This window comes from Amphiprion ocellaris, chromosome 7 (assembly GCF_022539595.1).
Source record: "Amphiprion ocellaris isolate individual 3 ecotype Okinawa chromosome 7, ASM2253959v1, whole genome shotgun sequence".
Taxonomy (NCBI): domain Eukaryota; kingdom Metazoa; phylum Chordata; class Actinopteri; family Pomacentridae; genus Amphiprion; species Amphiprion ocellaris.
Window position 1 is genome coordinate 6802405 of NC_072772.1, and position 25309 is coordinate 6827713.

General features: G+C 39.1%; 1 protein-coding gene across 3 annotated transcripts in view; it reads left to right on the forward strand.

Annotated features, from left to right (window-relative positions):
* grik4 (glutamate receptor, ionotropic, kainate 4) overlaps positions 1-25309 on the forward strand; it is a 304795-nt gene that overhangs the window by 69907 nt on the left and 209579 nt on the right. For all 3 annotated transcript variants that reach the window (XM_035953556.2, XM_023281819.3, XM_055012535.1), the window contains exon 2: positions 12683-12904. The gene's annotated coding sequence lies outside the window, so the exon portion shown is untranslated. The remainder of the gene's footprint in view (positions 1-12682; positions 12905-25309) is intronic.

Consider the following 25309-nt stretch of genomic DNA (forward strand, 5'->3'; position numbering starts at 1 on the left):
GGAAGTGTTTGCAGAGTAAAATGGAACATTCATTAACTCCGTGTTGTGTTTTATCCGCTACTCCAACACTAATTTCCTGGTCTATGGTTTGCCCACACAAATTTCCTGGCCCATAGTTTGGGTGCAGCAATAAAATGGTGTTAGTTAGAAGTAGACAAATAGGAAATGAACCCAGAAAAATGCACTGTCTTGAAACATTAATTGTTGTTTGTTTGTGTCATAGACATCAATGTGCACTATGCCAACTTTGAGCTTCCGATCACAAGCTTCTCATGTGAATTCAAACTTCATTTTGCAGGAGGTAAAACAATTACTGCCAGACAATACGCAATTGAGATGATCCAATTATTGGGAGGCTGAGCGAGGGTGGAAGTCATGAAGGGTTGGGTGGGATTAAAAAAGATACATAAGAAGATGAAAAGGGATGCCTGGGCAAGGAGGCAGGGGACATTAGAAGTGAGATGAAATCCAGTTAGATAGAATGAAAGACCAAGCAACAAGGTCAGGAGGTCAGTTTGTCCTGCTCTCTTTGAGTTCTGGATTTTGTCCACAAGACAATTACAATCAGCCTGAACTACTGTTTCAATTCACCTCATTCATTCAGCCTGACATTGTGTTCCTGTTATCTGATTTCTTGTCCTGGAATAGGATGTTATTTTGTTTTGTTTTGCCCCAACCAGTCTGTGACCCATCAGTCCCCTACATAATTTCCTTCCAACCATGTACTGCAATGTCCTCGACTTCAGTCTGACTGTAGAGCTTCTCTTTACCTCATCTGTGGCATTTTCTCCTGTATACACCACCAGTGAAAAGTTTGGACACATCTTCTCATTCAGTGCTTTTTATTTATTTGTGTTATTTTCTACATTGTAGATTAATACTGAAGATTCACACTTTTTTGTTTACATTAATCCATATGTATTCTTTTATACTTTTGATGTCTTCAGTATTAGTCTACAATGTGTAAAATAATTAAATAAAAAACATTGAATGAGAAGGTGTGTCCAGACTTTTGACTGGTAGTGTATATTGAAAAGAAATGTTTAAAAAAAGCTGCATTTATCCAGCTGCTTGAACCTCACTCCCTTTTGTTGCAAGGTTCAATTGCTATTTTCCGTGAATGTGAGAAAATGACATCCCCATCCTTAATTTTGCTGTGTCTGACTATTATGCACTAATCGGAGATGTGGGTATTCAAAAGTCAAGAACTTGCCTGAAGCTGTTTCCTCGTGTTCTCATTTTTGCCACGTGCAAAAATTGTCTGTTAGAGAGACAGAAAGTTTATCAAAATCACCGCCAGTTAACTGGTGTTATTAAACTATAAGTGATTTTAAAAATAAGTTTCTAGATACTCATAGTAGATAGATAATAGATATTCGTTATGATACTAAATGATCCATATATACTTACCAGCACACCCCCATCACCAAGTGTTGGTTGCTATGGCTTCAGTGAATGACGCTGAGCTGTGATACAAGCAGGAAAACAAAGACTTATCTGGAAGAGGTAAATAACATTTCAAGTAACAATGTGAGAATATGAAAAATTGAGATTGTACTGGTATGTAGCACATATGTGCACGCACCTAATTATACAGTAAGTTGGAGGACAATCAAGGTGGAGTCGGTAGCTCTGTTTTCATGATGGATTTTTTATGCATATTTTGAAGTATTGCATTAGAAAAGCTTAGTTGTCATGGCAAATGTAGAAAAAACCTGCTCAATTTGTCAGCAAGGTTTTTACGCTCACTTGAGGTGGTTTTTGGCTCCTCAAAAGAGTTATTGAGCTTCTTGGGAGATGGAAACACCTTTTCTGAATAGGTTCTGACATAGCGAACATTTAAGTCACATTACAGTACAGCTGTTTCCACTTCCAGTAGAGGCTCTGGACAGCAGGAAACATGGCCAGTAACGGCTGACGTGAAAGAATATTTACAATTTGCCCAGTTAATGAAATTCGTGAACCCTTGTCCCTGTTTTGCAGTTGTAGGTGGCTACGGTGACTCGTTTGTTTCTTTTTTCTTTTTTTTTTTTTTTTTTTTAGTTTTTTCAGCATTTGCTAAACAACATAACGTAGCTTATTTCACCATCTGATGACACTACAAATCCTAGTTTATTCACTGAAAAGCAGTGAATGGACACACCATATTTCACCTTTTTAAAACATTTTTCATAATGTCAAATAATTTTGCTTAAAATTTGCTTGACAGTCATGTGGAAACGAGTACTCAAGGCAAAGCGTAGTGAATGCAAACAGAAATAGCTTACCCCCTGCGACAGAATTTTAACCAAATAAATCTTGAAGCCTTTGTCTGAGATCACAATACTTGTCAGAGTGGATGTTTATTGCAGCAGACTGTTGAGCTTGTGCAGGGATCATTGGTCCGTTTTATTTTTCAACACAAATTTCTTTTTACAGCGAGCTCGGCTTGGGTCGCATCTGAAGGATCACTACATTTGTGTGTTCCCATGTGTGTTCTTGCTAAGAAAATCATGCAGAGAAAAATAAACCCATTTTGTCTTTGTTTCTAACAAATCGAAGGATCTCAAGGTCACACTGGAATGAAAACTGTTAACAGCCTAAAGTGTGAATCACTGTTTCACCGTCACACGTGAGCACAGAACTGTAATGGATCAAAAGCATGCATATAGGCTCATCAGTGGAACAAAACAGCAGATGCATAACTGCATTTAAAAACACATTTTCATTAACACACTTCATCAACACTATTGATTTTAGCTAAGATTAGGCCGTACAATTGAAGCCTGAAGCTTCAAATCATAATTAAGATGATGGTTTGTGGTGGTAAGAAGACAATTTTACCAAAAAGAATTGGCTCATGAAAATTTAATGAAATGAAAGGAATAGATGAAATATTACCCCCTAAAGCCCCTGTGATATTGTTTTCAGAGTCATCATTGATTTTTCCACAGTATTTGGGGAAAATGGAGGAAATATTTGATTTAACTCTTTAAGAGGCTGTCTGTTCTTAGCTTTTGATCAAATACCCGATGTTTCCTTTCACTATGTGTTGTCCCATTTTACAGGTTGAACAATAATCAAGGCGGTATACATGCAACTACGATTTATAGCAATCTATCAAGTTGGTTTGGTATTGTATATCCGATGCAAGTTTTGACCTCTTTAGTACTTTAAAAAATAGGTTCCTGTTTTATTTGCTCACATTATGCAATCAATAAATGTGTAAATTACACATTACTTGTGATGTTAAATATTTATAGGAATGGAATTATTACTGCTTCTAGTATTTGAGCAGCACCCTTGTCCTTGAGCCGCCACCGTCCATGTGTGTGTTGTGTGCTTTTGCATTCATGATTGTGTTTATGTGATTTACAACTTGATTCCCAAGCAAATGCGGGGGCCTTTTGACATTAAAACTTTTTATGCATTCATAAATTTAACTCGGAATTCACCTCAGCCACTGACCACACCAGTGTGCATCTCTCAAGGCCCTTTCTCAATGTCGGTTCGTCTTCATGGTCAAGCATCTCATCAAACGTCTGTTATTGCGTGATGTTGTCTGTGTGCGTCAGCTGGCGGTGATTGCTGAACAGGTTGGGAAGGAAACAGACTGCAAAACAAAACTGGAAACACCCGGAGACTTGAATAACAGACTTGGATCAATAGAGGGGATGGATACTTTATGAAGCGCTAAGGGCATGCGGCTCATAATGATCACAGGAGTGTGTAAATTAGCTTATAGCACACTAAGATTCTAATGAATCATTGCTCATAAGAGGGGAGATGAGGCTGGGAGGGAGAGAGGCAGATGATAATGAAATATCTTTGCCATAACAATTGAAATGAACTCGGTCACAACTGAAGTAGCTTCATCATCGGTGCATGTTTTGCTACAAAAAAGGAGCCTGTCAATATTAGAAACATAATATACTAAATATAATGTTTATGTTTATTATTTCCAGGATGTCTGTAGTTAACAACACATGCAGAAATATACCATTTCAATGAAATTTGTATTTAATTTTTAGACAAAGGATGTTTAAATCTCACTTAAGTAAACCCTAAGCTGATGTGACATACTGATATGAGAAAGAATGTCCATCTGTGGCTGAAACTGGACCTGTATGTGACTGAATAGATACAGGTCGTTTTTTGGTTTGTGACAAGAAGATTGGTTTTGTGTGGTGGTGGTGGTCATAACTCAACTGTCTGTGTTCTGGTCTCAGTGATGGATATAAGGTGGGAATTTGAATCTTGTTGAATTGAATTCAAGTTTTTTTTTTTTTTTTGACAAATTACTGAAATGTCTCTTGCCAGCGGTATTGTCATCAGCAGGTTTTCCTGACGAAACACATTCCTCCAGAGGTCTGCTTTCATGGAATCTGTGGTAAATTATGCATATACCTGTGTACCCTCAGGGAAGAATATTGTTCTCGAGGTCATGCATTATAAATGAACATGAACAACTGTAGGATATAGGAACACCTGGCATCCTCAGGTAAGGTTAAACCCCAACAGGATTGAAAGTCATGTTGCTTTCATAATTCTGGCCACCTAGGGGACAGAAGGAAGGACATACTAGTTGTGTGAAGGCCTGCCTTCGCTGTAGCTCGATATTTTTCACTGACTGCCTGGATCAAATAAGTCCCTCTGAAATTCTTCCCTTCTGGCTGGACACTACACCTCAGGCCTCTCTCATCAGTTTCTTGAATGTCCATAGCATTGCATCAGTTAGAGCAGTGGTTCCCAACCTGGGGTCCGCACCCCCCCAGGGGGGCCACCAGAGATCTGAGGGGAGTGTGAAGCTTTGTCTGCTCTAAGGCTGTGATGTTATAAAAAATAGATTTTTACATTCTGGATAAAATCTGAGTAACAGACTCACTGTGTCATCACAAGTCTACCTATAAAACATTTTTAAAACACATTTATTTGGTCTTTCTTCAAAAATCCTTTGCTACTTCGATGGCCACACCTCCTTGACCTTTCAACTTCTCTCCACGCTTTCTTCAGGTTGGCTTCTAGTTCATCCCGATTCACCAGTTTGTGTGCAGTTAGAAAATTGCTGACGGAAACGGTGTCTGAAAAACGCAAAACGGGTGAAGCTGGGGCTGGGGTGCAGCTTATGGGGGGGGGCTCCAAGCCGAACAGGTTGGGAACTACTGAGTTAGAGCTTTGTGAAAGCCCCTCCTAACCTCATCTTCAGCACTGTCATATCTGGATGTCTTTTTCGGGTCCCCCATTGACTAGGACCTCTCCATGCTGTTATGTTACCAAATCTGCTTTAGTGTGTTTTATGTCTTGATGTTGTGAAGTTCAAGGTCAATATTGTCTTCTTAAGTCTCACCCTGGGGTCACAGTGAGCAAATGGAGCATCTCTACTGGCCACAAGGAAGCGAGTGAGATGGAAACAGTGGGAGAGAGTGTGTGTGCAGCTGCTCGTTGGTGTGTGTAGTGCAGAACTGATTTAAGGCCCCAGGCCACAGGAAGGAGGCTACTCTACACTCCAGGCACGTCCCTGAAACCAACAGCAGAGGAAGCACTATTGCCATTCAGCAGCATCGACTGCAGACGCCTAAATGAGTCTGTTCTGTCCTGCAATGCCCAACGTGGCAGTCCGCCACTTACTCAAGTTCTCGAGCTCCTAATATGCCCTCCCCCTCCCGCTGCTACTTCTCTATTCTCTCTTGCAGTTCATCCTTCTTTTCTCTGCCTCTTTCAGTCTGTCTCTCAGTGTCTTTCAATCCCCCACACTCATGCATTCCTTAACTGTCCATGCATTTAATCTTTCTGTCACCTTTATTCAGAGTTCATCATGTCCAGCTACTACGCTCTGTTTGGTTCGTGTCCTTTTATGCAAGGTCCATGCCAGAATCACCAATCTCACATGATTACAAGCCTGTCATAAGGTGGCATAGCTTGTCAAATCCCTAAATGTGCAGCCTTCACTTTACCATACAGCAGTAACATCTGCAAACACGAAGCTACAAGCATGAGACACAATCCCAAAGAAGCTCTTGAAGTTGCTCTGTTTGCTTTGCTCTTCAAGTCTTCTTTGTGTAAATGCATATGCATGATTCCCTTCATCAGTCAGTATAATTGTTTGTATACAAGAACATTTTTATTTACTTCTGTTGGCTGTTGGTAGACTTAATCTTTAAAAAAAATCTACACACATCTCGTGGTTTGACTGTGACTTGACTCTCTTGTAAGGTCTTGTCAATCATAATATTTTCCACTGACTAACCAAGATACAGAAAAACATGACCCATAAAATGAAGCAATTCAAGTGTATCTTGTTGATATGAAACTATAGTACTGTCTGCTAGCATAACTAATCATGAAAACCACACTAGTTTAACCCAGTTTCCTTTAGAACAGTTTTCTTCACTGTCTGTCACCTACTTTCCATTTGTACTCTACTGCTGTCTGCCTTTTTATAGCTTATTCTTCCTTTACCTTCCATGATCTCCATTTGTCTTACTCTGTGCACTTTTTCCATCCTTCGCAAGAGTGACTGTGACAGTATTTAGCTAAAGGACTTTTTCTGTGTTGGTTTTCAACAAAAAACATTCAAATTTGTCAGTGAAAACGTTGACAAAAATGTTCCAGCAGCTAGATTAAAAACAATAGAAGGATTATGGCTTTGTTTACATTAAATCTGTTTGCCTGTCTGAGTATAATATTTACTCTCTGTTAATGTCCATGTGGGTTGGTGGAGGAAATGGTGGGGATTTGCTTCTTCATGTCTGCGCATTTGGGGTGTCACTGTACACAACTTTTCACCTAGTGTCCCTCTGCCACCTCAGGGTTGATGGAAGAGGAGTTGGATAGGGTAGTATCAGGGACGGTGTGATGACAGCTTGTGAATTCTAAAAGCTTTATCGGGCCCCTGCAGCCTGCCTGGGCAGCTTTCTGCCGCCTCTCATCTCTCCTGTGTGTTGCATTGAATATGGCTCTCCAATTGGGGTCACGGCACAAACCGATAGGAAACTATATACCTTCATATCTGGACGCAAAGCGACAGAGTTCAATATTAAGAACAACAGCAGAGAGTTGGCAAGTCAAAGCACAAGTTGACTGACACACCAGGAATCCCTAAAAAGAGGTAAACATAAACAAGAAATCCAATGCAGTGATGGATTACGCATGCTCCAAATTTTCTCCTTTAAATTCAGTCTGCGATTTTTCAGTTTCAGAGAATGCCCTCTAGTGGACCAGTTTATCAGCTTCCAAACAAACTGATACTATGTATTTAAGAGAGGATTAGCAATCCACTTTTCTGTCTTATCAATTGCAGACTAAAACTTAGCCTGCTCATTGTTTTGTTATTTCTTGCTAGCTGAAGTTAATATCCTTAGACTGCTCACTTTCTTCATATAAAGAAAAAAGGATTTGTCACACAAGACAAAGCACAGAAGCAAATTCTCTAAGTTAAGCTAAAACAAGGTAATGTTTGGCAAAATGACTTATCTAAAGTTTTGTGTATTTTAACGTTTTGTAAAATACCCTGTAACTCCAACTTTGAAAGAGAATAGTAATAAAAAATAATGTTTATTTTTACATTAAGAATTGAATATTTGGCTTGTCAAATTGTCAAATTGCTTCTTGCAGTTGCAGTGATGGCAAATTGTGTGTATTTCCTACTGAAAATGTGTTGGAATGGTGGGCTGCTTCACTGCACTGGACTGGGCAGATGCATCAAAACCTTTCTAAGCCGTCACCTTAGCTGCAGCAGCTCTTAGCTGTCTTGCTCGTTCTCCCCCGTTTGTCCCTTTTTGCAGATTACCTATAGGGATTGATGGTGTTGCCAAAGCAAAAACTGAAAAATCCATACTACTCCTCTGCCCTTTCCATACTGCATTGATTTCATGGTGAAATATCCATCTGCATATGTCATGTACTATTCCAGTGCTCAAAATGGTACAACATGGTAAGAAGGAAATCAGCGTGAAGTTGCTTTAGGACAGCATTTTGTCACATTGCATTGGGAGATCTTTTTTCTTGCTTCTCTTTGCGGAGGTGATTAAGGGGAAAACCCCATCCAAACCAAGCACTGTTGAATTTTAGTTATGAAGTACAAAATTTGTGGGTTTTTTTGTGTGCACATGTACACATATGAATACACATACATATGTACATACGCACACACACATACACACACACACACACACACACACACACATACACACAAGCTCATTAACGTAGTCAGTCACTGCTGTGTTGACAGCTATGGAAAACAGCACACACAGAAAATAATTTTTCACTTCACCTTTTTAAATATTAATGGTTTAGTTATCGGTGGGAGCGTATTAGTAGCAAGCTACATGTTATATTCCCTATAGCATGTCAGTTTTTTCGCAACACTTTCCTGAATAGATGAAGAATAGCCTAATGTCCAACTGAAACATACTATGCATACAAACAAGCAGAAACAAAAACATTACCTTAACAATTGTAGTAACCTAATGAACATGAAGGAGTTGAATGAAATTGACCTTACAATGGAAATAATAATAATTATGAGAGTGCACGGCGAAAAGTCCAGCAAGAACCAAGAGTGAGATACCATCTGTAAACTGCAGAGATGAAATATGACAATAAATGACACTAATTATGTTCCACATTCACACCTTAGGTTAGCTTTGCGACTTCACACCCAGCTTTGCAACTGCAGTAAGAGTGTGACAAAATTAATGACATTATGATTTATTAAAGGAGAGGAAAAGCACAGGTGTTATGAAAAACATGAACCGTGAAAAACGAAGCAGTTACATTAAATTCAGCCATCATTGATTTTATTAATTGCGAACTCCCGATGTGGCATGTCATACAAATGTAGTCTGACTTACCGAATGTAGACTGTTCATAAATCTGCCACTGGAGCTATGTTTTTAATGAGGCATTCTTTCTTCCCTGCCAATTTCAAAATTCCCCTCCCTATGGGAAACCACCTCCACGCAGCAACCTGCATGCTGAGAATGGCAAGTTTTGATGCTGATTTAAATACAAAAACGCAGGACTGTGTGGTTCTTCTGGTGAATGGTTGTAAAGATCTGGAAAGAGTGTGTTTACATTTGCTGTTCAACAGGGCACTCGCCTTCCAACTTGAAAGTGTTGCACCAAAAAACAATTCCCATTGGCCAACACTATTTTGCAGGGGCGCCATCGCTGCATTCTGGGTTTATGGCCACCCAGAATGACTGTGAATGGTTTAAAGAAGTGAAAACAAACCACAGCATTTTTCCCCTATTACAGAATGATACTGGGTGCAGTCAGACCTCCAATGTTATGTAGATCGGTCTGACTTTGTGAGACTGTACTGACTTTGTGTTTGTTTTTGTTATTTCCTGGTGAAGATACAGAATATGTAAAGGCTACACTGACCTAACAGAGTTACACCTTGAATAAAAAAACTTGACATTCTTGTCTATTGCTGAAAGTGGCACTTGATTTTCAGAGTAGATGTGTCACCCACTGTTTGTGTAACAACTTGTTCTACGGCTAGACTGAGCTTGAATGGTTGTGTTGGGCATATTATGTTTATTAAGGTTACGAGATGGATATGGATGTTCCTGATCATCATTTGGATTGGATAGTACAGAAAGCAGTGAACAACTTCAGTTGTATGTAGTGTCGTGACTTCACTTTTCTATAATTGTCTTCCTTGCTATTCTGAATTTTTGACACTCTGCCTCTGTTTTTTTGTGATTTATGAAATTTATGACATGTATTTATGATAGCACTTCCTCCCTCCCCGTTTTTAATGAGTCCTTCATGTATATCATAATAGTTTATTGGGGGATTGGAAAATAAGGGGAGGGGGGCCTTAGGGTGTGATTTTTTTAATTTATCCTTTTTTTGATGTGTAAAGCGATATATGTTACACTGTAAGTATGAAAGTACTATAAACACAAAGTCTGACAACTTGACAAATTGATAATTACTCAATAGTTCACAAGTAATCAGTTTTCACAGCTTCCTAAGTTAACATTACGTATGCTGTTGTCATAAGTTTTGTTTTGATGACGCTTACTAAATAGCCAACACTTGTTTGTGAAATAGATGAATATCATCAGTGCAAGATTTGTCTACCCATTATTTTTACTATTACTGCCAAATTTTAGTTGAGCCTGGGAGCTTGCAGAAAAATTTAAGCCTAAGGGTAATCTGTGCAGATGAACCAAAATACATCAGAGCAATTTCAGAAAGTCTTTTCATAATGAAGCTTTTTGCACAGGCAGCGGTTGTGTATATTTTCAAATGTGCCTTGCAGCTAGTCAATACTGTTTTCACAACAAGCATATCAGTGGCAAATATCTTTCAATCAAAACACAATTGCATATTTCTCTTAGTATACCATGATTTGTGCACTTGTCCTGGTGAAACTGTTTGCAAGCATGTTGCGCAGTCAACACAAATTTGCAAGCTACCTTAAACACACTGAGTTCTATCTATCTATCTATCTATCTATCTATCTATCTATCTATCTATCTATCTATCTATCTATCTATCTATCTATCTATCTATCTATCTATCTATCTATCTATCTATCTATCTATCTATCTATCTATCTATCTATCTATCTATCTATCTACGTATATATTTATATTTATTTATTTATTTTTATATATATATATATATATATATATATATATATATATATATATATATATATATATATATATATATATATATATATATATATATAAACAAACAAAAAGCCAGCTGCTAAAAACTAGCATTTCTGGTGTTTTTGTACCTACATGTGTGCAGTATTTAAAATATGATTGTTCTCATTGCATGTATTGCATTTATTGTATTGAAATCCCAATCACACCTTGCAGTGCATGATGTGAAAGCAACATGATGACATTTAATAGCAACAGCACAGTTTATTTGATGTGTTGATGCTTCTGATTAGCTCAGATTTGCAATGCAGTCTCTTTACTCAAAAGATGTAATTGTTACAGGGTTTTTTTAATGGTCATGGAAGGTAGTACACAAGGGATTTTAGTCCTTTTGGCACTGTTTAATAGGAAATGGATTCTGTACCGTTGCCTTGTATACAGCAGGCTGAAGCTTTAAGGGCAGAGAGAAGAAGAGAGAGTAAAAGGGGGAGGAAATGAGTTGGAGAGGAGAGCAGGCTGAAGGAGCATTCAGCAACAATATCCTTTCTGCTCAAACTTTACATATGTCATCACTTCAAAAGTTTCCCCATTACTATTTACCCCACATCCCCCTCTACCAGCTTAGATTTTCATTTGATGTAACCTTTTATTCTGCTCCTGCAGTAAATTATCTCAGGCTGGATTGATGTATTCTTTAAAACTTATTGCAAGTAATTACAGACAAGTGGATTTCCCAGCTGAATTAAACAGTGCTTTGAACACAACAATTGATTCATCCATGTAAAAAAACTTTAGCCATTGGAGGACTTTGAGGGCAAATTTGAGTTGGTAAAGTAGCAGTGCTAGCAGTAGCTCTGTTTTTCTGTTGTCATTGCAAAAGTAGCAGTATTCATGACTGGACTGAGGAATCAACCAAATGATTAATGAGATAAGAAAAAAAAATCTCAAAAGACACCAGAACTGCATTGTTGTTTATTGGCAATAATAGCCTGTGGTGTACCTAGATGGCTGACTTGAACAACTGAAGCTTGACAAGTGCAAACATTTCAGCGTTGAAAGAGGTGTGTGCAGGGAGGGTTTGACATGTACTGCTGTCTATCAAACTGTCTTTTTTTATGTCACCATTAATAATAATAAGTTCAACCTTTGTTAAATCTTTGACCATCACGGTGAGAGTACGTACGCAGATGGGGCAATAAAAGTTAGAAAAACCTGCTTATGACTGAAGATTTGATCAGTTAGCAAGGTCACGTCATGGCTTTATATTTAAATGTTTCTGTGTGGGTTGTGTGTGAATGCAATGATAGAACATGTATGAAGCTGATATGTGCCGATTGTTAATGACATGGCAGGATCTGTGACGCAGGAGGATGATCTCACTCTGGTGCTAAGTGATTAGGTTGATCTCCCGAGAGAAGTTTAATTCTCCTCTGAGTAAGTGTGCCATTAAAACGCAATGACATGAGATTAATGCTCATCTTGTAAGTGACATTTACTTTCTCATTTACTGTGGAAATTGTCTTGCAATATTGTGTGCTAGGCGTTGTTTTGAATGCTGATGAGTTTCAAAAGCTGTTCAAAGTATGTGCAGTGACAGTATGAAAAATGTTGGATGTGCTATATAAAGAGGAAGGGTATCTCGCTGAGTAAGGGACAAACAGTAAAACAAGACCATCAGCAAAATGGGACTGTGAACTTTGAGACTGCGGTTTACAGTGCAGATTCTAAACTTACTCTACGTTGAATAAATGACTGTCCTCAGCATTAGTAATAGGACTGCAGAAGCTGATACCGGACCAAAAATATGATTTATAATGCAATACCATTGTTCTGAAGGTCCTTCTGAAAATTTATCGTTCACTGTAAGGATAGTAAGAAGGATAAGCCATGCTTTTATGTGCCTTTTGATTTCCTGTTCGCAACAATAGGATGTCTTTGTGTTTAAGGATTGTGTGCAATGTGAAACTGATTGCAGTCCAAAATAATATGCTTATGTGTGTTCTTTCTAAAATCACATTCATCGTCTTTGGTGTTTTTACTCACATTTCCTATCTTTTTTTTCTGTCTTACAGAGTGCCTGTACGCAGCAGCTCAGCGTGCACAGCCCAAACTGTTTGTGTGTATATATATATTTTAATATATATATATATACACACCTTCTGTGAGAGCCGAGAGCCACATACTATATGTGTATGTGAGATGAGGAGAAGCTAAGTGGCCACCGCAACCACCCAGATCAGACAGCCTTCTGTGCTGCAAGATGGATTAGAGCCCCACACCTCAGGAGATCAAAGGTAGGAGAAGGTGTTCGTCCGCCACTCACCTGCCCTGTTCAATGACGCCATAGAGAGAGTGAAGAAGAGAGTGAAGGAGGGAGAGAAAATAATGAATGACAATGAGTTTAGGCTGAGGGCTTGCTACCATCTGTGTGCTTTAGGCTTGGACACCGAGGCCTGTCATGTCCATGTGTGTAAGAGGGACTAATGGAAGTAAAGCACTGATAAAAAATAGCGTTACATCATTTATCGACTTTCTTTGTGTAAATATAGTATGTGTTGTTGAAATTTGTAAAAGTCTACAGCAAATTCCTCTTAAAACGTTTAGTCGCTGTAGAAAATGCTGCAGCTGATATCTCATTCTAATGATTAGAACACAGGATATGTCACCAGTTTTTACCCTGAAGGTCCCATTTATGAATCCATCATTAACCCTCTGAACTCTACACAATTTCTGGGCCTATTTTTTTCTCTCTTTCTTTCTTTTTTTTTTCTTGCTTCTTTCACATTTTCACTCATTGTGGGCTCATTTTTCACTACAGTATGAAGTTCTGTACCTCTACGGAAACATTATCGACACAGCTAGAATTAAAAAGAAGCCTTCTGTGCAGTATAACAACAGTATAATGACATTAATTGTTCAAAAGCAAAAAGTTTAATTGATTATTTGTTTGAACACACTGAAGAAAACCAGAATCAAGTATCCAGCATTTTACCAGGTCTGCACAGGTGTCAAAAAAAGGAAAAAGTCCCTGTGTTGTCATGTACTGTTACATACTAGGTTTTAGGTTCAGATTTGGTTAACTTTCCTGAAAAAAGTGACAGGTCACAGATGACTACTTCAAGCTGAAAATCCAACGATTCTTTCTGTTTTTACAGTTTCTTGCACTGATAAGTGGTGTAGTTTTGGCAACTTTATTAAGATAACACACCTTTCAAAGCAGTCTGTGGGTTTTGGCGTTCAGAGGGTTTAAACATCCACAAAATACCTGTTTGTGATAAGCTGTGCTGAATTTATTTGACATTTGACTAAAATAATGCACATGTCCATTTCCATTTAATGTGATGCTTCAAACATGGCACATCAGGTGAGATTATTTCGCTCAAAATGAGAATCATATACAGGAATGTAACAATGAAAACAAAGCAGCGGCACAAACAGAGAGAAAATGTGCTTTTTTTAAAGTTTGTGCTGTTGATTGTGCCAAAACTGCTGTGTAAAGTTGACACTTTACTGAACAAGAGGTTAATTTAAGTGGTAAAATATCAGCAATCTAAAAAATCACTGGTAAACATCAGGATAGACCTCTGAATTACCGCCCACGTCTTCAATTTTGTCAGCGATTCCAAAAGTGTTGCTCTTGTGAGAGACACAACCGAGCCCGGGAAAACACACACTTCTGCTCTTACTAGGGTGATTAGTATGCTGTATTGCTTGCTCTATCTATAAATAAAAGCATTGGCCAAGACAAGAAGTCCAGGCTACTTCTCTGGGAGTTGTTGAAAGTAATTTCGGAAAATGCTGACCGAATTAGAAGCAGATGAAACAGCTTAAGGAAAAATAACGTTGTAACAAACAAAAGGAAATAAGTCTGACATCATACAATAACACCTTGAACACATCACAGGCTGATGCACTGTAATATTTAAACAGGCACCAGGGTCAAGTTGTCCTTTTAGCTGCTTGAGGTGCTGTTACAATATTGATTGCAGTCACTGTAATTAAAGGGTCCAAACTGTGTCTGTGTCCCCAGTTTATAAAGCTCACATATAGTTCACTGCACCCTACCAGGGTCACACTCTCACTCCTTTTCTGTGAGCGCCACAGTGTGTAAAAATGAAAAGTGGACTTTTTTCTCATCGCAAAATGTTTTGACTGCACTTAGTTGTGACAACAAAAGCTGCTTATTGGACTATAATTCAGCCCTGTTTGCGTGAAAGAGGATTATTTTATTGAAATTTCTTTAGCTGAGAGGTTTTTGTCCGTCCATGTAAAATGGGTCCATACAAAATGCATTTGTTTTTCTTTTTTCTTTTTTTTTTTTAGCTTTTAGGTTTTCTCCCCATGAGATCTTAACAGGCACAGCAGATGACCTTTTCCTTCAGTCACCTTCTCCCATTTTCTCACAATTTCAACATGACACATTTTTAGCAGACATTTTCCATTCAAAGTGAAGGAACATCTCTCCTGGAATTTGTTTTTCTTTTTTTGCAGCAGCAATTGTCGGTGTCAATCATCCAACATTTTGCAAATCTCCTGTGCACAATGCTCCTCTCCTGCACTGTAGTTTAGAGGTAGAACTTACATAATACTTAAGTGTCTTTTTAACAATAGGGACAGACTTACTTCTAGTCTTTGTAAAACTTTTTATGCCAACACGCTAAGAAAATGAGTTAAATTCTTAGCTACAGTAATTCTGTCATTTTTATCATTGTATACCTTAAAAGGAAATGAAAGCCTGACTTTTGTATTTGTAGAGAAGGCCAACTATTAAACCACTAATAAAAGCACAAAATGAGTGCTCTTACTGCATGAACTAGTTAACAAAAAGTGATACAATAAACAGTATTTCAGAGTTGTAGTATGAATTAGACAGTTTTTGAGTGACTGTGTATCAACCTGACCTGTCAGTTACGCAGCAGTTTTTCAGCAAAATCTCACAATCTGGCATCGTTCAGGCTCATCTCCCAGACCACGCAATCAATACAGATTTTAAAAACGTCTATTTCAGTTCTTCTGTCAAGATGTGAGGATAGATATGCTTGTGTGCCCATGCATGTTGTAGGTGTCAGTGAGCAAGTTCCTGATGACGATGTTGTAGCGACATTAATATAACCTTTTTATCCTTCATACTGACAGCATAAAACCAGGCAGACAGTTTAAACATGCAGCGTCTCTCTGTTCTCCTTTCTTCTCAGTTCTTTCTCCCTGACCTCTCCTACATTTGTATTTCGTTTGATTTTAGAAAAAAACAGCTCACAGAAGATGGAGAAATTTTGTATTTTTAGATTTTAAAAAAGGTGCCAGACAGGACCCTATTAAAAATGAGTAAGTAGGTTTTTTGTCGTGTTTTATTTCACGGACAGAATACATCGTCATCTGGAGGCTTCTCGCCAAATACTACTTGCTGGGCTCTGTTAGGACAAAAATCACAAAGCCTCACAGGAGGCTTATAGGTGAATGCTCAAAGGGCCTGGATTAACAATCAAGTCATCATGTTTTACAGGATCAAACAGGGTATTAGAAGCATCAAGTAGTGTTTTGATTCCTTCATACTGGCACATTTTCCTTTAAATCCATATTAAATTGATTTAAACGCTTACAGACTGCATGTGTTGGTGCAGGTCTTATACCAGATAGACACGGTCAGCATGTACAATTATAACAACAGACCTCTTCACCACATGTGCACTCACACACACACACCTCAGAAAGTAGGACTACTGATAAAGTCTGTGTCATATTACCAACTCTTCTGTGTGCCAGTGACAGTAAAACCCAATTCATATTCATATGCAGAATAACACGCTTTTCATATTTTTTAAGCCACCACATTCCCCCACAGGCAGCTCCAGTTTGCTGTGAATACAAATGCCAGAACACACAGTATGCTGTAAAGACACTGAATTTCTCTGAGGCACCAGTGCCCTGTGAAATCTACTACTGACAGAATTTGACTTTTTACTGACTTTGGCTCAAGGAAAGTGGTTTGTGAGATGGTTTCAATTTCATTGCCCACATGTGCAATCTTGCATAAGTTGCAAGTATTAAATATCACTTTGGTGCAGATGGCATTTTATAGTCCCTCAGTACGTGTCAACTGCAGCAGTCCCTATTGCTACTGTGTAAATCCTTCTGCTCCGCCTTATTGAAAATGTTGAACTGGTTCTGGTACGTCATGGTCATTAAACTAATCTTCACTGCACTTCATCATGGATACTCTCACCACTGGCCGTAGATAATTCTTCTTCAACTGCTTAGCAGAAACAACACAGTGTGTGCGTCAAGAACTCAGTTTTTTTTCTTTCCCGAGGAAGTTTGATGTGCTTTTGTGTTTGTGTGTGTAGAGATGTGTGCGTATGTATGCGTTTAATGAACTGTTTGTGTTTGTGTTGACTGAATTCACGAGTCTGCCTCAGTCTGTCTGTGTTGCCGCTGGGCCACCTGCTTTTTTCCTGCCTCTTTCCCCGGCTGCTCCTGAGAAGTAGAGATAAGACTCACTGATGTTTGTCTGCTCCCAGGAAGATTACTGAGGCAGGCAGGTACAAGGACTCTGGCAGACGGCTACAGTATATTGCAGGCCAAAGTAGAACTTGCTTGGGATGCCTAAGCTGACCACAGCACCGCTCCAGCCTAAATGCCATCTGGTATCTTTATATGTACTGTTGGTGCTTAGCTAATTACTGTTATAAACATGTGTGAGTCAGTATGATAAATACACTATATTGCCAAAAGTATTCGCTCACCTGCCTTGACTCGCATATGAATGTAAGTGACATCCCATTCCTAATCCACAGGGTTCAATATGACGTTAGTCCACCCTTTGCAGCTATAACAGCTTCAACTCTTCTGGGAAGGCTGTCCACAAGGTTTAGGAGTGTGTTTATGGGAATTTTTGACCATTCTTCCAGAAGCACATTTGTGAGGTCACACACTGATGTTGGACCAGAAGGTCTGGCTCTCAGTCTCTGCTCTAATTCATCCCAAAGGTGTTCTATCGGTTGAGGTCAGGACTCTGTGCAGGCCAGTCAAGTTCATCCACACCAGACTCTGTCATCCATGTCTTTATGGACCTTGCTTTGTGCACTGGTGCACAGTCATGTTGGATTCACTGAGCTCCTGAGAGTGACCCATTCTTTCACAAATGTTTGTAAAAGCAGTCTGCAGCCTAGGTGCTTGATTTTATACACCTGTGGCCATGGAAGTGATTGGAACACCTGATTCTGATTATTTGGATGGGTGAGCGAATACTTTTGGCAATATAGTGTATGTGGGAGTTTTTAGACCCAGAAGCTTTACATGATAATGAATAGTCAAACATGATGATTTTTATTTGTTTTGTTGTTTAATAGTGATAAAATTATCAGTAAAACATAATTGTACCAACAATGACTGTAATTAGGTCATCAGAGATGGCAATGTTATTAGTGTTTTTGTGTAAAGTCTAAATTCCCACTTTCCTTTCTACAAAGAAATGTAAGTGGGATGAAGTCTGTAACATATTACATGTCAAATTAACTTTACCTGTTGTGTGGTTCTAAATATTTAGTATCAACATTTCAGATTAACTGTTTGTTATATTACCAGTTTACATTTTTTTTGAAGTCAAGATAAATTGCGTATGTACGATCAACGATTGTTGATGTTGTTACCAATGTATGCACATATTTTGCACCTGAATACAGAGAACATCAGGTTTTTCCTGCAGTGGAATTATATTATTATACCTATGCTTGTTAGGGCCCACGGGCAGATGCAGACATCAATTTACACATTCACTGCACAACATTAAGAAAATTACACTGACTTACCTGTAAAACACATCATATGTATTTTTCTGTAACATTTTCAGACTTAAATTTTAGCCTGTCAGGTGTTATTTACCTGCTATTTTACTCGGTCACATTGGTGAGAGTGCATGACGATCATTAGGCTGTTTTGATGCCTCTCCTGGTGGTAGATAACTGCTGTGGTTGAAATGTATTGCTACTTTTTCTTCTTCACTTGGTGAGGCAGTGTGTACCTCTCTACCTGAAGCGTGAAACAATCCATTTAACTGTTGCGTCTTCCAAAGATGAAGCAATCTGCAGCTGATTATCTTAGAAAACAAAATGAGGAGAGAGAGGAGAAGGCTGGTGGAGAGTAAGAGGTCCTGACTGACACACAGCAGGATGACAGTGCAGGTGCAGACAGCGACACCAACTAAGGCAGTGAAGAAGAAAAGGAAGGCTCCTATCGTCAATCACAATGACTAGCACAATAGTGGACTGCAGAATTAAATTAGTATTAATCGCGATTAAGATTTCTGCTTCCCACAATTCAATGAATACAATCGACCGCAGTGCTGATGTTAAAAATCCTCTGCTCATTGAAATCTCAGCACATAGAAATTTCAGCTCTGAGAAAACAGCCAATTTAGTAAAATTTACTGTGTATGTGACGTCTAGGAAACGTTTAAATTGGAGCTATCGATCAGCAGGTATTTAGCACCTGTGACCAGTCTGTACGAAACAACCTCACAGAAAACACTGGTCCAAAACTAGGTTATCTGACAACAATCACACTAATAGTGGTAGTAACATGCTGTACTGTTGTTTAAAAAAAAAAAAATTCTCAGTTTGAAAACTGAACAACTGAAAAAGTATCTACCAGTGTGCTCCCAATGGAAAAGTGATGCCAATTATTCTGTGGGCCGGTGTTCACTTTAAAACTTTATCAGCTGATAGCGATGATGAAGACTGGATGTGATCTTCTAATATAATTTATAAGATTCAAAAACAGATGAAATAATCTATGAACGTGACTTATGTTGTGGAATTTTTTTGTAGTTGCCGTTGCTAAATAGGATTACAATATTCAGTTTGAGTTATGGAAGACGGCAGAACCTAAAACTTTCATGAGGGTGATGTGTGTATACATTTACATGTGTGGCTTCTGTATCTTCACCCTTAGATCACCAGACTGTGGCATTTAAGGTATGATTAAAACACATGGATGGCGAGGGCCTGATTTATTGGGTCTTTTCTGCCTCAGTGTAGAACATTTTAAATGCTTCTTCGAAAGAAAATTGCTGTGCTTCCTCCACAGAGTTCAGGGCAGAGAGGGTAAAGATGAGGTCTGGGTGCTGAAGAGATCTGGGTTTCATCTGCATCATACCTTTGGTCTTCTGCACAAGGCAGTGTTGTATTTTTTTTCAACAAGTGCACAGCTCTCCTGTTACAAGGTTCAGTCGAAGAAAAGAATGGCTGAGAGACTTAAAGTGTAAAATGGTCTATGTGCAGCAGCAAAAGGGTCATAAAGAGGGAAAAAATGTAGACGATGAGTTAGGGACAAGTGAGAATACAGAAAGGAGATCAGAGTGTAAAACATATTTATAAAAGGATCACAGGGTTTTTCATATTTATGTTCACTAAATGGGTATTACTTGTATGTATTACAGACAAAGCTGTTGCCATGCTTACTCCCTTTTATCAAACATTAGGATCTTAAGCGCCCAACTTCTGCTCTCAGTCTGTTATTTTAAACACACTGTTAGTTGATCACTGCTGGCTTGTCTAGATTTCTGCATCTCTCTGATGTGAACACATTTTTCCTCATTGTGCCCATTGTTTCCGTTTGATTGACTTGTGTTTGATCAGAACTGTTTAAATAGTTGTTTCAATATTTATGCAGCCAATTATGAAGATGCCGTGTGATTGTGGCCCAACTGGCAGAGTATAAATTGTTCATCCCCCCCCTATACCATGTGGTAGACAGGTCCTTCCACATGCCTGACAGCTCCACTGGGAAATGAAATTAGAGGAAAAGAGAGACATACAAGCAGGAGCAGAGGACAAGGGATAATACATGATTCACACACAGAAAGCCTCAGCGGTGCAGCACGTCGAATTTACATGGGCAGAAAGCGTAGAAGGGATCTAAGGGTTTAGAAAGAGTTAAGAAGTAGACTTTTACAAGGTGAAGTACAGCTTATGAAGGGAGCTCAGACTGAATTAACCGATGTAACAGCTACTGAGTCACTGACTGACAGATTAGCAGAATGACAATTTATGTAAGAATACATACAATAGCTGCACAGCTCTGTATATGTGTATTTTAGAGTTGCAGAACATTCTGTAAAATTGTTTAAGCTCTTCTTCAGACTGAAACATTCACACCACCCAATATCACATATTGGAATTCACAGAAATCGACACCAAACAGTACTTCAAGTTAAGTACAGCTCAAAAAACTTTTTACAGTGCACCTTGCAGCACACTAGTCTTGGTCCAATGCTGTAATGTCTGCTATCTTGTCTCAAAAGTATATGAAAGATTCACTGTTAAACAATTTTTCACAAATTCACTGGTTTTATTGTTTTTCTTCAGTGTTCATGTCTTTGAGTCATCAACCATGGCATATTCTAAACTACCATACTACCTGTTGAATGGCAGTGAATATCCTCTACAGGTACAGGTGTCTGTGATCAGAAACACAGAAGGACAGAGAGGCAGATAGGAGATGAGTTTCAAAGAGAGGCAAAATAACGGAGAAGAAAGGAAGAACCGAGCGGGAGAAAAATTAAAGGCTGTAGGTGTGAGGCACACCTGAAGGGAATAAGAGATAATAATGAGAAGAGAGATGGGTTCAGAGAAAGAGGAAAAAGGAGACTGTCTGAGGATTTGGAGAGAAGAACTGAGGCAGGGAGAGAGACTTGATACTACTGATATCAGGAACAGTGGGACAACAGGAGAAGGAGTTTGATGAGTGAGTGTCGCTAGCAAAGTCACCACAGCATCTCCAGATACAATGGAGTGCAAGAGTGAAGGGCAACGATGGGTAGAAAGGCTAGACGCGACAGCTGGCTCCAGCAGAGTGTGGTGAGGGGTGGTATTGTTTCAGCTTTTGTAGACACTTTCCAATCCCATTTACAAATTGGAAGGACCACCAGTCACAGTCACACAGAAACTGGCTGCTGTCATTGGGTAAGCTGGCTGATAGATGGGACTGCTTTGCCTGGCGGATCTAATGATAACGGGGCAGAGGAGGTCAGATTTGGAACATAACATGAAGACAGTGGTGCTGATGGTGCACTGTAGTCGATAAACACACTGCGTTCCATTTGATTCTGCTGATAATTGACTGATTAGGGCTGGTTAGAGGTATTAGTGAGTCAAAAAATAGGTTTCATGTCCTAAAACCAGATTGGTTCTAAAATGTGTAAGGTTTGTTTTGAGTACACTAAGTATGAGTGAAGCATTAATGCATCTGTACAACAAAACAGTGGTGAAGTCAGAAAATTGCTGCCTTGGTAGAGACCACCATCTGCAATTGTACGCAGCAACACATTTCAAGAGAAGTGATGGAATATGAAATAACTGAATTCTAGTTTAGTATTTGTTTTTTTTTCTAAATAACACATTTCAGAAACTTGCACTTTTAAACAGCCTGATTTATACAATGAGACGATTGTGATGGGGGGATTTCAGTCGGCTGTGCTCTTTGCCGTAAGGGAGCAAACAGAGTAGCTTGGCACAGCTTAGTGTGCACAGAGCAGCAAGAGGTTTTGTCTTGCAACTATGGTTCTGTTACTCTGTGTGTGCCTCCGATACATACTGTTAAAGTTAGGGAAGAGGTACTCCAAAGGCCCTCAGTCTTAAACAGTGTGACATGAATTATTTCCTATTTTATGCTGCTGAAGAGCCTGACATGATCAAAGGTATCTGATGTAACTGTCTCCAGGGATGATACGCAAATACACAAAGTTTCATTTCTTATTTTTCTGCTTTGAGCTGGTTCTCCTGAAGCTCAAGGCTCATGCCATTTCAGGAGTAAATGAAACACATTTTTTGCCTTTGGAGCTGCCACCTAATGTTGCTACACTTTAATCTCTGGACTCCTAATAATCAAGGAGTGCATTTGTATTCAATCCTGTCCTGGTCTATGCTGGAGTGAATGGAAAGCTGGGATGAATGAGCACAGCTCACGTGCCATATTTCAATTCTCACTGGGCTTTTAGGTTTCACTGAGCCGTGAACAGCTCTCCCCTGACAGCACAGGTAGAGAGCATCTGCGAATGGCAAAGAAACAGTTTGCTGTTGAGTAACCTCAGTGTTTGCATGTGAGTGACAGGTCCTTATCAGAGCTCCCGCTGGCCGATCAAAGTGGAAAGGGGGTCAGGCTGAATTAAAGAGAAGCAAATTAAAATGTCCAGGGAACGTGCCAACCCTCATTTCATTTATCTCCTCGTGCACAATTAGGTACAGAAAGAGAGAGGTGAGATGCGGATGAGGTGAGAAAAAAGAGTAAAGGTGTGTTATCCCATGAGTTGAACTTCAGCTGATGCTAGAGAATAAATTATTAAACAGTCTCTCTGTGTGTTTTGTAACAAGCAAAGTCGGTTGTTCTACTATTATCTCTGTTTGAAAGTCCCACCTGTATGGTAGTAGATGGTTTTAGTAGGAGTTTGTTCACTTGAAAGCAGAGTATGGAAGATGGATAGGCTAAGGGCCTGAGCAAAGAAATAAAACATGTAATGAGACATCCATAAAAGCCCTCTTGTGTTTTAGCCTGCTCACATTTTGCCTTTGTGATATGGCTTTTTTCAAGTCTGCGATTTTCACAGATTGTTAGAGAACAGAGACTCTGGGGTTGATTGTGAATGTGTGCAAATGTGTTTGTATTGTCCCACAGGGCATTTAAGTTGTTTCCTGCGTGTCATAAAGGTCAGGCCAAGCCCTGCTATGTAGACTCCATCACTTTGCTGAGGTTTTCTCTCAGCGGGCAGTTGCGGTTTTGAGCTCTTTAAAACCAAATTACAAATCGCTGTGACATATTGCTGACATAAAGGTATGTGCTCTGTGGCATATAACCTCTATTTTTTCTTACAAATTTAACAGCAACATATTAAAGTTTAAAAAATGTCCTATGTGTGCCTTTGCTAATATGTCTTGTAATGGTCTGAAAGCAAAAAAATATATACTATATATGACTGCTGTCTATTGATCATTTAATTGGTAAATAATCAGCTGACAGAGTAAGTGACATTAATTTAATCTAGTTTCTCAGAAATATATCTTTAAAATTTAGTTTACGGATTCTACTCAGCTTGTCCAGCTATGATGAAATGCTGCTTGGAAATAGAAAATAATGCTTCACCAATAACACTAATGTACTGTAGGTGTGAGAGCCTGTGCCGTCAGGTTGTCCAATAATCTTAGAGTGTGTGTTCTCTTGCACCAGAGTTTTCGCTGTGAAGGTGTCTGGGGCTGACTGACACTGGGAGCGAATCACCCTAATGAGATGCCATGTTGCTCTGTGGAAATGATTACCTCAGGAGGAGAGGCATTAGATTGATGAGGGCAATCTTTGCCTCCTTCCCTGAGATGCACCAGCAGAAGCTTCCCCCCCTCCACCACCACCACACCATTTAGACAGAGACAAGTCTCTCCTTCTCAGCCCAAATGACCCATAATACTTCCTTGGAGACTTAAAAGGGGGGAAATCTGTGCTGCACCACCTTAGCTTCAAGTGACAAAATCAATTTAAGTATTGTGCCGCTTACCTAGAAGTTCAATTTCTTAAAGTCATCAGTCACAGCTAGCCTCTGCGCATGCTGATTACTATGGCAACCTGATGGTACCTCCAGACAAATGGGGTGATATAGATCTTTATTCTCTTAACCCTTGAATGAATCAAAGGCTCTGTGTGTGAAAACGCAAGCAGAAATCTTTAAATGTGCCATAAAGACATGTCGCACACCAACGATTAAGGCGTGTTTCTCCTCTAAAATTTTAATGCTGATTGATCGATAACAGAGGTTATTGATGCAATAAAGGATGATTGCTGAGTATCCCATTTGTTACTGTTTGGCCCAACCTTCTCAGTGTGATTGCCTCCGAGGAGGCTTAGAGACCCATTAATCAGGCCTTGGTTGATCGCTTCTCAGGTCAGCAGCGATCTGAGGGGGAAGCTCCTGGAGGTGAATGCAGCAGCAATTTAGTAGCCCACAGTGGAGACGCCTTTAAACCCGCAGATTACAACAGCAGTAAGGGTTCAAGTCGTTTGTTGCTCTGGAGGACTAGACTGGGTGCAAGCAGGACACATATAGGAAACTGATACTTTTGATTTGTTATGGGATAATACGTATTGATGACATTTTTTGAATGCAGATATCAATTATACACCTATATTATGGTAACGAGCCTGATGAATGTCAACGTTACCCCAAAAACTTGTCACTACTCTGAGTCTGACAATGGAGGAGTGAGTGGTGGTTGGATGCTGGAATCAGGAGCTGTCAGCAGAGCACTAATTGTCTAACAGGTGTGGGACATATACCAAATGGAACAGATTACCTCTAAGCACTAAGACTCCAAAAATCTGTGTTCACTGAACGATGGAATCCTGCCTTGTTCGTATTGATTTAATAACAGTTATCTCTTAAGGATACCCCACTATCTATTTTCATGCCTACATACCATATACAGTCATTGTATAAAGCGATGCTGGTTTGCTAATGATAGCTGAGAGTGGACAATTTGGAGTAGAATGTGTTTTATTTATTTATTTTGTTTAGTTGTTTTGTTCCTTCTTTTTCTTTTCCCGTTCCTCTGTACTGTTTTGTCTTGCTTAATTTCATGTTGCTGTTTTGTCTGGCAACTGAAAAGAAAAAAGAAAAAAGCAGAAACTTGTACTACATATACTGTACGAATTTCAAGAAA